This window comes from Leuciscus leuciscus (genome assembly GCF_965113295.1).
Source record: "Leuciscus leuciscus genome assembly, chromosome: 3".
Taxonomy (NCBI): Eukaryota; Metazoa; Chordata; class Actinopteri; order Cypriniformes; family Leuciscidae; genus Leuciscus; species Leuciscus leuciscus.
Window position 1 is genome coordinate 62,816,193 of NC_138727.1, and position 11,971 is coordinate 62,828,163.

An 11,971-nucleotide genomic window follows, 5' to 3' on the forward strand; every position below is an offset into this window, starting at 1 on the left:
ACAAGGTAATGGAGCCTTTTATACATTTTCATGTTTCTTTAGAAATCAATAATGGACAAATGGAGTCTTTAAACGCCTCAGATGTAAAGTTATTCGCTGTCAAAGTGACGCCAAAATGAATGGGAGTCAATGGGATGCTAACAGCAGGTGATGGTCCGCTAGCCAATGCCCGGGGAAACTTCAAAATAATATAAAACCCTGCCCCCCTGATATTTGACAACACTGTTGTAAAAACTCGTTGGCGATTCTCAGACACCAGAGGCTAGTAGATCAACGACATCAAAGCAGATGGGACATTCTTTAAAACGTCTTCTTCATTCGGGTTCGAACAGCGTGAGGGAGCGCAATAATGACAGCATTTTAGCAGATTTCTTTTGGCCGTAAAGCAATTGTTTACATCGCGAGACCACCTGATATCACGCGATACTTCCTGATGCGGCGGCCGGCGGGCACCAGGGGGGTGCGAAACGACCACCATTCAACCCGAAGTAAGTAATATAACCATTCCAATGACTCTGAAGCTGTTCAGTTAAGGTAAAAAAGTTACTTAGAGCACCTTTAAAGGGAGAAGGTTACATTAAACACATACATTAGCTACATTTTTATGTTAAATCCACTATTGTTTTAAATATAATTGTTCAATAGTCTATACAGCATTAATGCAACTACATCAGAAGTAACTGTAATTAAATTACAAAAAAAAGAGTAATCCCTTACTTTACTTTTTCAAGGGAAAGGTAATTCAATTACAGTAATGTAATTACAGTAATGTAACACCCAACATGTTTATTATTTATTATATTTATAATTATGTATAATGCACATAATATATATATATATATATATATATATATATATATATATAATATTAAGCTTTTAAACTGATTAATCGAACGTGTATTCTTTTGAGCTCTTATTTAAATTCAGTTGATTCACATGCATTGATATAGTCAGATATTTTGTTTCAGTTGCCATCTGAAACTCTCGCTGCAGCAGAAGTGTTTAAATTCAGGATATTTTTCATCTTTATTGAAGAAGTGAATCAAACTGACGCTCTCCATGTTCCGTGTGATTGGCTGTTCGCTGCACGTGACACATTTTCAGGCGCACACACTCGAGTTAATCACAAACTCTGGATAATAAAACATGAGTTGACAGAGAACGTTTACCGAGCCCGCTGAACTTGATCGAAACCATGTTGGATTTGTCTGATTTTAGCAACTTTAAACCTACTCTGAATCTCGGAGTTTGTTTAACTAGCTTCATGCAACGAGTGACTGTATAGCTAAAGTTCAAATCTGAAGTGGCCGTTTGGATCACACCTGACCTGAGAGCGATGAAAAACCATGTCTTTTTTTTTCTTAGACCCTTCTTGTGCGCCCTCTGTGTCTTTCAAGGGCGCAATCCCTGTGGGAATTCACCCTAGAAAAGAAATTGAAAGCAGGAAAATAAGTGACGCCATTCCGAGGCTCTAAACCGTCCATTTTTTGAGTATTTTACGAGCGCTCATTCTGTGGTAAGTTCAGTGCATTTTTTCTCCCTCGTGTAAATATGTTGTCATTAAAAATAGCTGCTGTTTGAGTTTTTTTGCTTTTCTTTAAATTAAATTTCAAATAATTTCGACAAATTTGACCAAAATGGCAGAAACGATGATAAAGTAAATAATTACTTTACTCAAGTTTTTATTTAGATCTTTGATATAACCTTATTGAAATTATAGACTGGAAGATTCCGTGTACTTATATCTACGAATATTTTTTAGATCATGTGACCTCAAAAAAAAAAAAAAAAAGAAAAAAGAAAGTACTGTGAGTTTGAAGATATTCTCTATCAGGACATTTTAATGCATAAAGGCATTATTGTAGCCTACGTACATTTTGAACAAAATCAATGAACCAGTGATTGTCGATGTTGCCTCTATTGTAAAAACGCCATAAAATGAGACGCACAATGTTTGTCATGTCATGACGCAATTTTACAAGAAAAAAAAAAAACTGCTTCTGTTGTGGTAAACTTGGCACAGTACAAGTCAGTGCTGAATACTGTACTTCTACTGCATCCTAGACACTAGTATTAAACTACTAGTAGCTACTAAAACTTGTTTTAAATCAACATGTATTACCACAAATAGCGTTTCAAACCGTGTATAGACTGCAAGTTCCTGTATTCACACACTGTTGTGGGAAAACATTAAAAGCGAAATAGACAATAAGAAATTGATATATGACTGTATAGTTTATTGCACTTAAATGTACTGCTAAGAAAAGGAGTACCAGATTAGGATTAATTGGCTTGTAACAAGAGCTCAACTCTTTTTATAAAAGAAGCTTACATAAAGCTTACATGAAATTTCTATATAGAACTTAATGGCACAATAAATGTTAGCTTTCTTTAAATTTAAATTTAAATTTAAATTTTCCATCGGTTCAGTTTAATTACTTTTAATTGTATTCATGTTTTTAATCCCTCTATACCTCGTTTTACAATACCTAATAGCCTCTATTAAGGTTATACATACAAGCTGAATACATTATTGATAAATCAATATTGTAAATAAATAAATACATAAAAACAACACTCTTCATCTTCTCTAGCATACACTGTAAAAAAAAAAACTGTGAAAAAACGGTATTATTCCGGCAGCTGGGGCGCCAGAAAATTACCGTAAAATAACGGCAAAAAACAATCTCGTTAAAATACAGTAATTTTCCATAATTAAATAACAGATTATATCTTTAATATTACATAAAATCTTATGTAATTATTGGGATTTTTAACGTTTAAAAAAAGTCATATACACCTTTAAAACAATTAAATACTGTAAATTTAAGGTTTTATACAATTATTTTATATAATAATGCTGTCTATCTACAGTAATTTTCTTTTAATATAGTTTTTCTGTGTAAAATAACAATGAAATTATGTATAAAAAATGCACACAAGTACATAAATTCAAATACAAATGTTTGTAAATTTACAGTTTTTATTTGTACCGATCCAATTTCACAACATCTCTAATTAAGTTCTTAATAATAGCAAATGTACAGTCAATTTCTTTTAAATTAACTAAATGTATGAGTACAGAATACCTGCATATTTACAGTATTAGTAATTGAACAAACACTAAACATCAAGATAAGTGATTGATAGGAAATAGATGCTTAGTATATAATTTAGAACATGTAAATATATCCACAATAAAAAGCAATTACCGTATACCTTTACAGTATAACTTATTTTAACATTTACAATTACATTTTATCCAAAGTGACTAACCAATTAAGATAATAATTAAAGATAATAAAAAGCAACAAGTGCAGTGACAAGTCCCAGTTAGTCGCACAGTACACATAGCAAGGTTTTTTTCTTTTTTAACAAAGATATAGTATTATTGGGTGAAGTGTTTATGAAAAAGATGGATCTTTAGCAGTTTCTTGAAAATGTGTTGAGTTGCGCCGGTCATTCCACCACCAGGAAACAGTCCAGGTAAATGTCAGTGAAAGTGGTTTTGTGTCTCTTTGGGATGATGGCACCACAAGGCGCCGTTCACTTGCAGAACACATGCTTCTGGAGGACACAGAGATCTGAAGCAGTGAGTTTAGGCATAGGGCTACCTTTAAAGACAACTCTTGCTGCAGCATCTGGATCAGTTGGAGAGGTTTGACTGATACTGGAAGAGCTGCCAGGATAGCATTACAATAGCCCAGTCTGGATAGAACAAGAGAGTTGTGTAGCTCCGATAGGAAGGGCCTGATCCTCCTAATGATAAATAAATCAGCAGGATCACAGCAAGTATGTTTTGGCTGAAAGTTGAACCATAAGCAGTTCTGTCTTGGCAAGGCTGATTTGAAGGTGAAGGTCATTCATCCAGCAAGAATTTTCCATCAGGTAGGCTGAGATGCGAGCAGCAACCGTCAGATCATCTGGCTGGATTAAAAGGTAGAGATATGTGTCATTAAGATATTAGTGATAGGAAAAGTCATGTTTCTAAATGACAGAGCCTAGTTAAAAAAAAGAAAGAAAGATGGGTGGAATCTAACACAATCGTAATCTTGCTGTAGCAAATCCAAACCTTGTGCATACTTTTAGTGCAATCATATGGAATCAGAAGACTGTTATGAACATATGGAATCAGAACCATTATGATTTTTATGTTTTAATGAATTCTTCCCATACCTTGTTTGCCATGATCATCTGCTTTCCACGTGACCTGAAATCACACACACACAAGTTATTTTAAAACTCAGTATTAGATTTACACATGTCAGAATATGTTCCATATTGGGACAATGCAAAAACTCAACTGACTATGATCTTGAAGCTGAGCTGGAAAGGCCAGCAGTAATATTTTGAGCTGCCATGTGATTTTAGCTAAGTTACAGTTATAGAAAGTAACATTAAATGAATATGATTTACTGTGACCTAGACCTAGATACACCTAGGGGTTCATCATGTTGTATTCATATTCTAGTCTTCCTGTTCTAGGCTTTCCTGTATCATCAACAAGTACGTTAAGTTACAGACAGTATTTCGATTTCTTAACGGTCTTAATAAAGTTAGTCATGTTAACTATTACGAAATAAACAAAAGAAACACAGTAGGCCTATTTTTAGTAAAACTGTGGCTATTACAATGGTAAAAAAAAATCAGCTAAAAACGTGTTTACTACAATTTTACTATAATAAAATAAAGTTAAAAAAAAGTTTACAAAAAATAAAAAAAAATTAAAATAGAAAAATAAAGTTTTCAGTTTCCAGACATGGTTTCAAAATGTCCCGCCATTTAAGAGATTGGTTTAATGTTACTGACTATCATAACGAAGATTTTATACACAATTATGGACTTTAATATGAATAACAAGTCTACTAAAGATTGTTTTAGGTCTATAAGTTAACAAGTAAGTTAGAGTGGGTTCAACTGATCTTTCTTAACACAGATCGATAATTGAAAAGACCCATGCTGCATTTGTGTTTTGCCCTCGACGCCAGTTATGACTGAACATAATTTAAGAATGCTAACGTTAGCATGGAAACAGTCTAACCACTTAACACAAATGTAATATAAAATATCATTTACATGTTGTATTAGACTCTTACCTCAGCCGTTGATCGGTCGGGATGAGGTCTGCTGTGACGAACCAGGCTCACTGAAAAAGGGCGCGTTATTTCCGGACTGACTGACACCAGACTACAACTAATATGTGTTCAGCAGCGCTCCTGCTCACGGCTGCTTCTGTCGAATACGATTATAGCTCTGAATTCAAATCTCCCGCTTGCCCTTGACACAGATCGACGACAGAGACAGATTTGTAGCTAACCGTTGTGGGCTGGGCGGGACTAAGCAACGAAACGTAATGGCGGATAATTTGAATCTGCGCGCGGCCGCGCGCGCGGGCACACACACACACACACACACACACATTCAAACGCACACAAAGGCACGCAATGTGCAGCAACGCAGATTTGGAAAAACGATTCATAAAAGACATAAAATATAGGCCTAAATGAAATTTACGGGCAAATACAAATGATGATCAAAATGAACATCTATTTGCAAGACAAAATTAAAAGATTATAAATAATTAAATAGGCCTGCCTAATGTGTGGACAAATCTTAAAACTCACTTTAACCCCCACATGCTTAATAATCTTTAAGGAAAACATGTTAAGTGACTGCTGATTTCTGCAGTTATACCTTATTTTCTTTGTTTTCTAATTCCACAGAAATAATCTGTAAAATATTACTTAATTTTTTATGTAAAATTACACATAACCCTATAAAATTACAGATAATTTCCTTTAAAAAATGTTAAATTAATGTAAAACCACAATAAAAGCAATTACCTGTAAATTTAATAGTGGATCTTTAAATTACAACAAATATCTGTAAAATAACAGGTATTCACTGTATAATGACAAAACGGCAAAATTCTGTAAAAAATACAGACAGTTTCCTGTAAATTTACAGTTTTTTTTTACAGTGTAGCTCATCCAGGCCTTGCCAACTTTTTTGCGTTTTACGTGTGCGGGTAATATATTAATGAGGAATGTTATGACTTAATAAAATCCTGAGAAATTGCGTTGTAGTCCAAATGAGCCATTCGTTGTAGTTCTTGAAAAGTGGATTCTGATTAATAAAATATTTCCCTTTAGAGTGGACTTTTAACTTTGTAACCTTGCATATCTTTTTTATGCTCAAACAGCAACATTAAACACTAACTAAAGTTTAAATAGTGAAAAAGCAGAATACAACCCCTTTAAGAACCCTGATCCCCAACATAAAGAACCATTTTAGCATAAAAGGGTTCTTAAGGAGAATATGATTTTAAACGGAACCTTTAAACAGTCTATATTGTGTTATATTTCAATTAACTGCATTTTTTACTTTATTATATTATGGGGAAGGTAATTAGATTACAATGTCGTTTAGATTAAGAGTAAGATTACTTACTACAGCGTCATTGTATTACAGAAAACCTTTGTACTCTATGTATCTCCACATAAAAGTTCTGACATCAATCTCTCAACACTTTTGAGAAGTGAGAATGGGAGAACAGGTTCTCTAAAATGAGTTTCCATGTCAATAGAGAAGATGAGGACACTGCCTCTAAAATGAGTTCCCCATCTCCTGGATCAAGCTGTGTGTCTGTGAAGAGTAAATTTAGGGATGCAGTGACCTCTGACCCCAGGTAAGACACTAGCCATTTAAACATTTAGCAGACGCTTTTATTCAAAGCAACTCCAGAAACCTGCAAAAAATCTGCCAAAGGGTAATAATGCTTATTTTACAGAATGACGTTTATCTCACATCTTAAATTAGTTATGTTACTCAGAGACTGACATGTTTGACTTGTCAAAAATGTTATATTCAGCTGTCGCAAATTTATTAACTTGAAAATCAAGTTCTTTTTTTCTTTTTTTACCAGAAAAGGAGTGGTTTCGAATATGTTGTCCTATTATTACCCCTTAGCAGATGTTTTTCTCATTTATATATATATATATATATATCTATCAGGGCTTAAAGTATTCCGGTGGGGGGCCGGATTTCCGGCTTGAGGGCAGGTCCGGCCTCCGGCGCAGGCAAAATTTATTCATCAGGCTGCAAATTACAGTCGGAGGCACTTTAATCTGACTTGAACAACACACCGGTCCCCTTCAACCTACCTGTCACCACTATTGCCACCCGCTGGAGAACTCGACTGTTATATATTTGTCACGATTTTCTGCGCATTTGTGGGAAAAAAACTCGCCTTTTCCGCACTTCTTACGGTCCCTGAATGCATCTCACACGCAGCCTCGCTCTAACGTGCTTCTCTCGGAAACCAAAACAATGACTACGCGGATGCTGTAGCTAGTGTTAATGGCTTATTTACAACTTTAAACATCCAAAAGAAGCGGCGATGGACGCAGGGCAGGTGGAAGACAGGCCTGTTGTTGTGGATTATGCAAAAGAAGTTTTGGCTTGCGGGGGATTCCCGCAGGGGGGGGGGGATGCGGGGGATGCGGGGGATGCGGGGGATGCGGGGGATTCCCCCCCCCCCCCCCCCCCCCCCCCCTAAAGGGGTAATATCCTTCTCACCTTTTTCAACCCCTGACCAGTTTTCATGCCTGAAACGGGCTTGGTAAAAGTCCTGGTTGAGCCACAGAAAGTTCAGGCTCAGGATTTTTTTTTCACTTTAAGCCCTGATATATACTGTATATACTGTATATATTATTATATATTATTCTTACACTATTTCTTACTTTCATCTCTTTTCTCTTTTCATACTCTTTTCTATAACAATGTTGAAACTTTGTATTACAACATTTCCATTTCTCATGTTACTGCCTCCCCTTACTCGTCAGGGATCACTGGTGATCCCGGATTATTGTTGTTCAAAATTCATTTCTCGTCAAAACATCACACTCTTACTTGATCTGGACAAACTCAGCATTATAAGAAAGGTTTAAGACTCCAGCTTCGATATTTGACCACTGTTTATGATTAAACTGGTTTGCAGTGACATTAATTTCTTAATTTATGCCAGGAGTGCAAAATAATGAATCTGTAACGATCGTTATTTTGAATAGAAATAATCACTCACACAACATTCATTCTCGTCTTCTCCGGTTTATTTGTGCTCAAATACATGCAATATACAGCATCCACGAGGGCTCTTAGTCCAATAGTGCGCATATTTGGAGAAATAATTATTAATTATCACATGCTAGTAAAAATTTTTGTCATACAGAATAACGATTTCTATTCATTTTCCACTGAATTATGCGATCTGAAGAGCTCAAACAGCTAACGGAGCTAGATGTGTATCTCCTCTTCCTGATTTGCGTCAGATGTGACCTCAAACAAATATGATTTGCTTGTGCAGCTGTCAATCATCCACGTGATTCAACGTGACCTCTTCTGCATGATGCGTCATGTGTACACTTCCTGATTCTGGACATCCGTGATAACAAAGCGAAAGTAACATCTCTACACCTGAAACAAGAAGTTAATAAATGCACAAATTAAGTATGTGTGTTTTGTGGGTGATTTTTGTGCGATTTGGGGTATTTTTATATGCATAAAGAATATAGGTATAGGTAAGCATAGCGCATAGCTTCATATAAAATGCTAAATATAACATATTTCAAAATCTTTTTATGACTTGAAAGCATTGTAACCCGCGACCGGAATATGATACAAATACTCAATGGTGTTTTAAATTGAGCTTTATATAAAAGTGTAATATTAATAAATTAAATTGTGTCATGTAGCTCGAGGCTACCTGTTGTGCTAATGCGCCTGCTGCAGGAGCTTTCTCCTGACATGGTCACACAATAGGCTTCATAAAATGCATAATTTTAGAGATATCATCCTCAAAATTGAAATGAAGCATGACCACAATTGTGGCTACACTTTAGTTGTGGTTATAAGTTGCTATCCTAAATTCACATAATATTTTTATACATTTAATAAATATTGTCTTAATATTTGTTGTTTTTGTTTTTATGTTTGAGCTTATATATCTCAATATTAATAACAGTCTGGTTAATTTTGAGTCTTGAACTGTAAACTCTCAAGGGTTGGCTTTCTAAATATATGTTGGTTATGTGTCTATTCAGAATGACTTGTGAGCAGCAACCTTTTTATTTTGGGTATGTCATGTATGCATCACTCGCCAAAATTGGGGGTGATGAGGAAAGCCCAGATATACTTAAAAAAAAGTATTTTTTTCCATTCTCTGCTCAGGATTTAAAATTTTGAAAAGGTGAGCAAAGGTTGACTGTTTTGGTGTTTAGATGAGTATTTACATATGTGATGCATGTTATGCTCTCAGTAACACAACAAATACACAACACAAATTACAGTCGTGATAAAAAGGGCATTTAAGAAAGCATAGTGATGGGGATATGTTTGCGCCAGCTCTGAAATTCAGTGTATCCATCCATTTCTGCTGGAGGTATCGGGCCTTCATGATGAATCACTTTGTTGTATTCCTCTCTTTGGATAAAAGTGTCAGAAATTATCAAATGTAAATCTAAGGTTCATTCAAGTTATACAGTATTGCTAGTGCTCTGAAACACTGTTTTGTTTGTCATTTGTCAGCATGAGCAGGAGGAAGAGACTGAGATCAGAGTCTCCAGAACCCAGCAGTGTGTCTCTCAAGAGTAACACATCCATGAGGCAACCCATTGGACTCAGTGATGGACCAGTGACCTCTGACCCTCCGTTAGTACAAACTCGTACTTACTAACTTACTAAATCATATCTGGTAACTGATATATTTCTGATGGTCTCCAACAGCCATCAGCTGCATTTACATTAATTAATATATATATATATATATATATATATATATATATATATATATATATATATATATATATATATATATATTTATTATATTATTTTTTTTAGAGTCTCAATCTGCCAAAAGGTAAATAAATGTTACAAATCATGTAAACATGTATCATCTTTTATTGGAAAATCAAACATTTTATCAAACTTTAATTTCTTTAATCTTTTAAACAAGAGACAAAACAAAATACTTTTAATCTTTTAAACAAAGTAATCTTTTACATTTGATAAAAACCACTTGCCCAGCTTAGAATATATATATATATATATATATATATATATATATTAGGGCTGTCAACGTTAACGCGTTAACGCATGCGATTAATAAAAAATCCTTATCGCGTTAAAATAATTTAACGCAAAAAAATTACCGAAAAAAATAAATAAATACCGAAATACACAAAGGTGCGTCATTAACGTAATTTGCGTCACGCAGTTGATGATATTGGGCGGGGGCGGGAGTCTAATCAGCATCTATAATGGCGAAAGCAGTAACTCTGGTAGGCGGACATTTCTCTTTTAAAAGAAAATTGGATGGCACTCTGGATAAACGCAAAGTTGTGTGCATACATTGTAAGGAAGAACTGGCCTACCATCGAAGCTCATCGAGTTTAAAATATCATTTAAAAGCAAAACATATCACAGGTTCTAACGTTACTAGCAATCTGACGAGTCTTGTGCAACAACCCACACTGGATCAATGTATACCACGGCGTGTGAATAGTCAAACGTCAGCCAGGCTTACTACTTCCATAGCAAAGTAGCTTGCTAAGGACTGCCGTCCAGTCAGCATCGTAACTGACCAGGGCCTGAAAGAAGTGATCAGGATTGCCATCGTTCGAGCTACCGTCAAGATCAACAATCATGCCCAGGATTCATATCTGTAAAATCTCAGTGTGTTTCCTGTCCAAATGTATGTTCAGGTCATTTACTTTTTAATTTGATGATAAATGTTCTTATTAAAGTGACTTTTAATTCTGAATTTGGTCTCTAGGCAGTCTAGTTTGCAATATTAAATGTCTTCTGAAAACTTTTAAAATTGAATTGAGATTGAAACTGTTCTGGTATAGTTCTCTTTGCTGGATATGGCAATTTTGTGAAATGACAAAAATAAACATGTTGTATGCCTTAGCAGCTGATTAAATGCAGACTAGAAAAATAAGATGTTCTGTTTTAGTTTGGTAAGCAGGTAATTTAATTGAGATTGAAACTGTTCTGATGGTTCTCTTTGCTAGATATAGCAATTTTGTTAAATGATGACAAAAATAAACATGTTAAACAAAATAAATAGTGTATGTTTAATTTCACGATAAGTGTGCGATTAATCGCAGTTAATCGCACAAAAAGGGTGAGATTAATCGCGATTAAAATTTTTTATCTATTGACAGCCCTTATATATATATATATACACTGCTCAAAAAAATTAAAGGAACACTTTGAAAACACATCAGATCTCAATGGGGAAAAATATCATGCTGGATATCTATACTAATATGGACTGGGTAATGTATTATGAACGAAAGGATGCCACATCGTTTGATGGAAATGAAAATGATCAACCTACAGAGGATTGAATTCAAAGACACCCCGGAAATCTAAGTGAAAATATGATGCAGCAGGCTTGTCAATTTTGCTGAAATTTCATTGCAGCAACTCAAAATGGTACTCAGTAGTTTGTATGGCCCCCACGTGCTTGTATGCATGCCTGACAACGTCGGGGCATGCTCCTAATGAGACGACGGATGGTGTCCTGGGGTATTTCCTCCCAGATCTGGACCAGCGCATCACTGAGCTCCTGGACACTCTGAGGTGCAACCAGGTGATGTCAGATGGACCGAAACACAATGTTCCAGAGGTGTTCTATTGGATGTAGGTCAGGTGAGCGTGGTGGCCCTTCAATGGTATCATTCCTTCATCCTCCAGGAACTGCCTGCATGTTCTCACCACATGAGGCCGGGCATTGTTGTGCACCAGGAGGAACCCAGGACCCACTGCACCAGCATAGGGTCTGACAATGGATCCAAGGATTTCATCCCGATACCTAATGGCAGTCAGGGTGCCATTGTCTAGCCTGCAGAGGTCTGTGCGTCCCTCCATGGATATGCCTCCCCAGACCATCACTGACCCACCACCA

The 11,971-nt window shown here is 35.6% G+C and overlaps 1 long non-coding RNA gene across 1 annotated transcript; it reads right to left on the bottom strand.

The window, feature by feature from the left end:
• Positions 1–3,781: 3,781 nt before the first annotated feature.
• On the bottom strand, positions 3,782–5,791 carry LOC309493921. The gene is made up of 3 exons (XR_014204094.1): positions 5,097–5,791; positions 4,177–4,210; positions 3,782–3,927 (listed from the first exon to the last, which is right to left on the bottom strand). It is a non-coding gene; the product is annotated as an uncharacterized lncRNA (long non-coding RNA).
• Between the last annotated feature and the right edge of the window lie 6,180 nt (positions 5,792–11,971).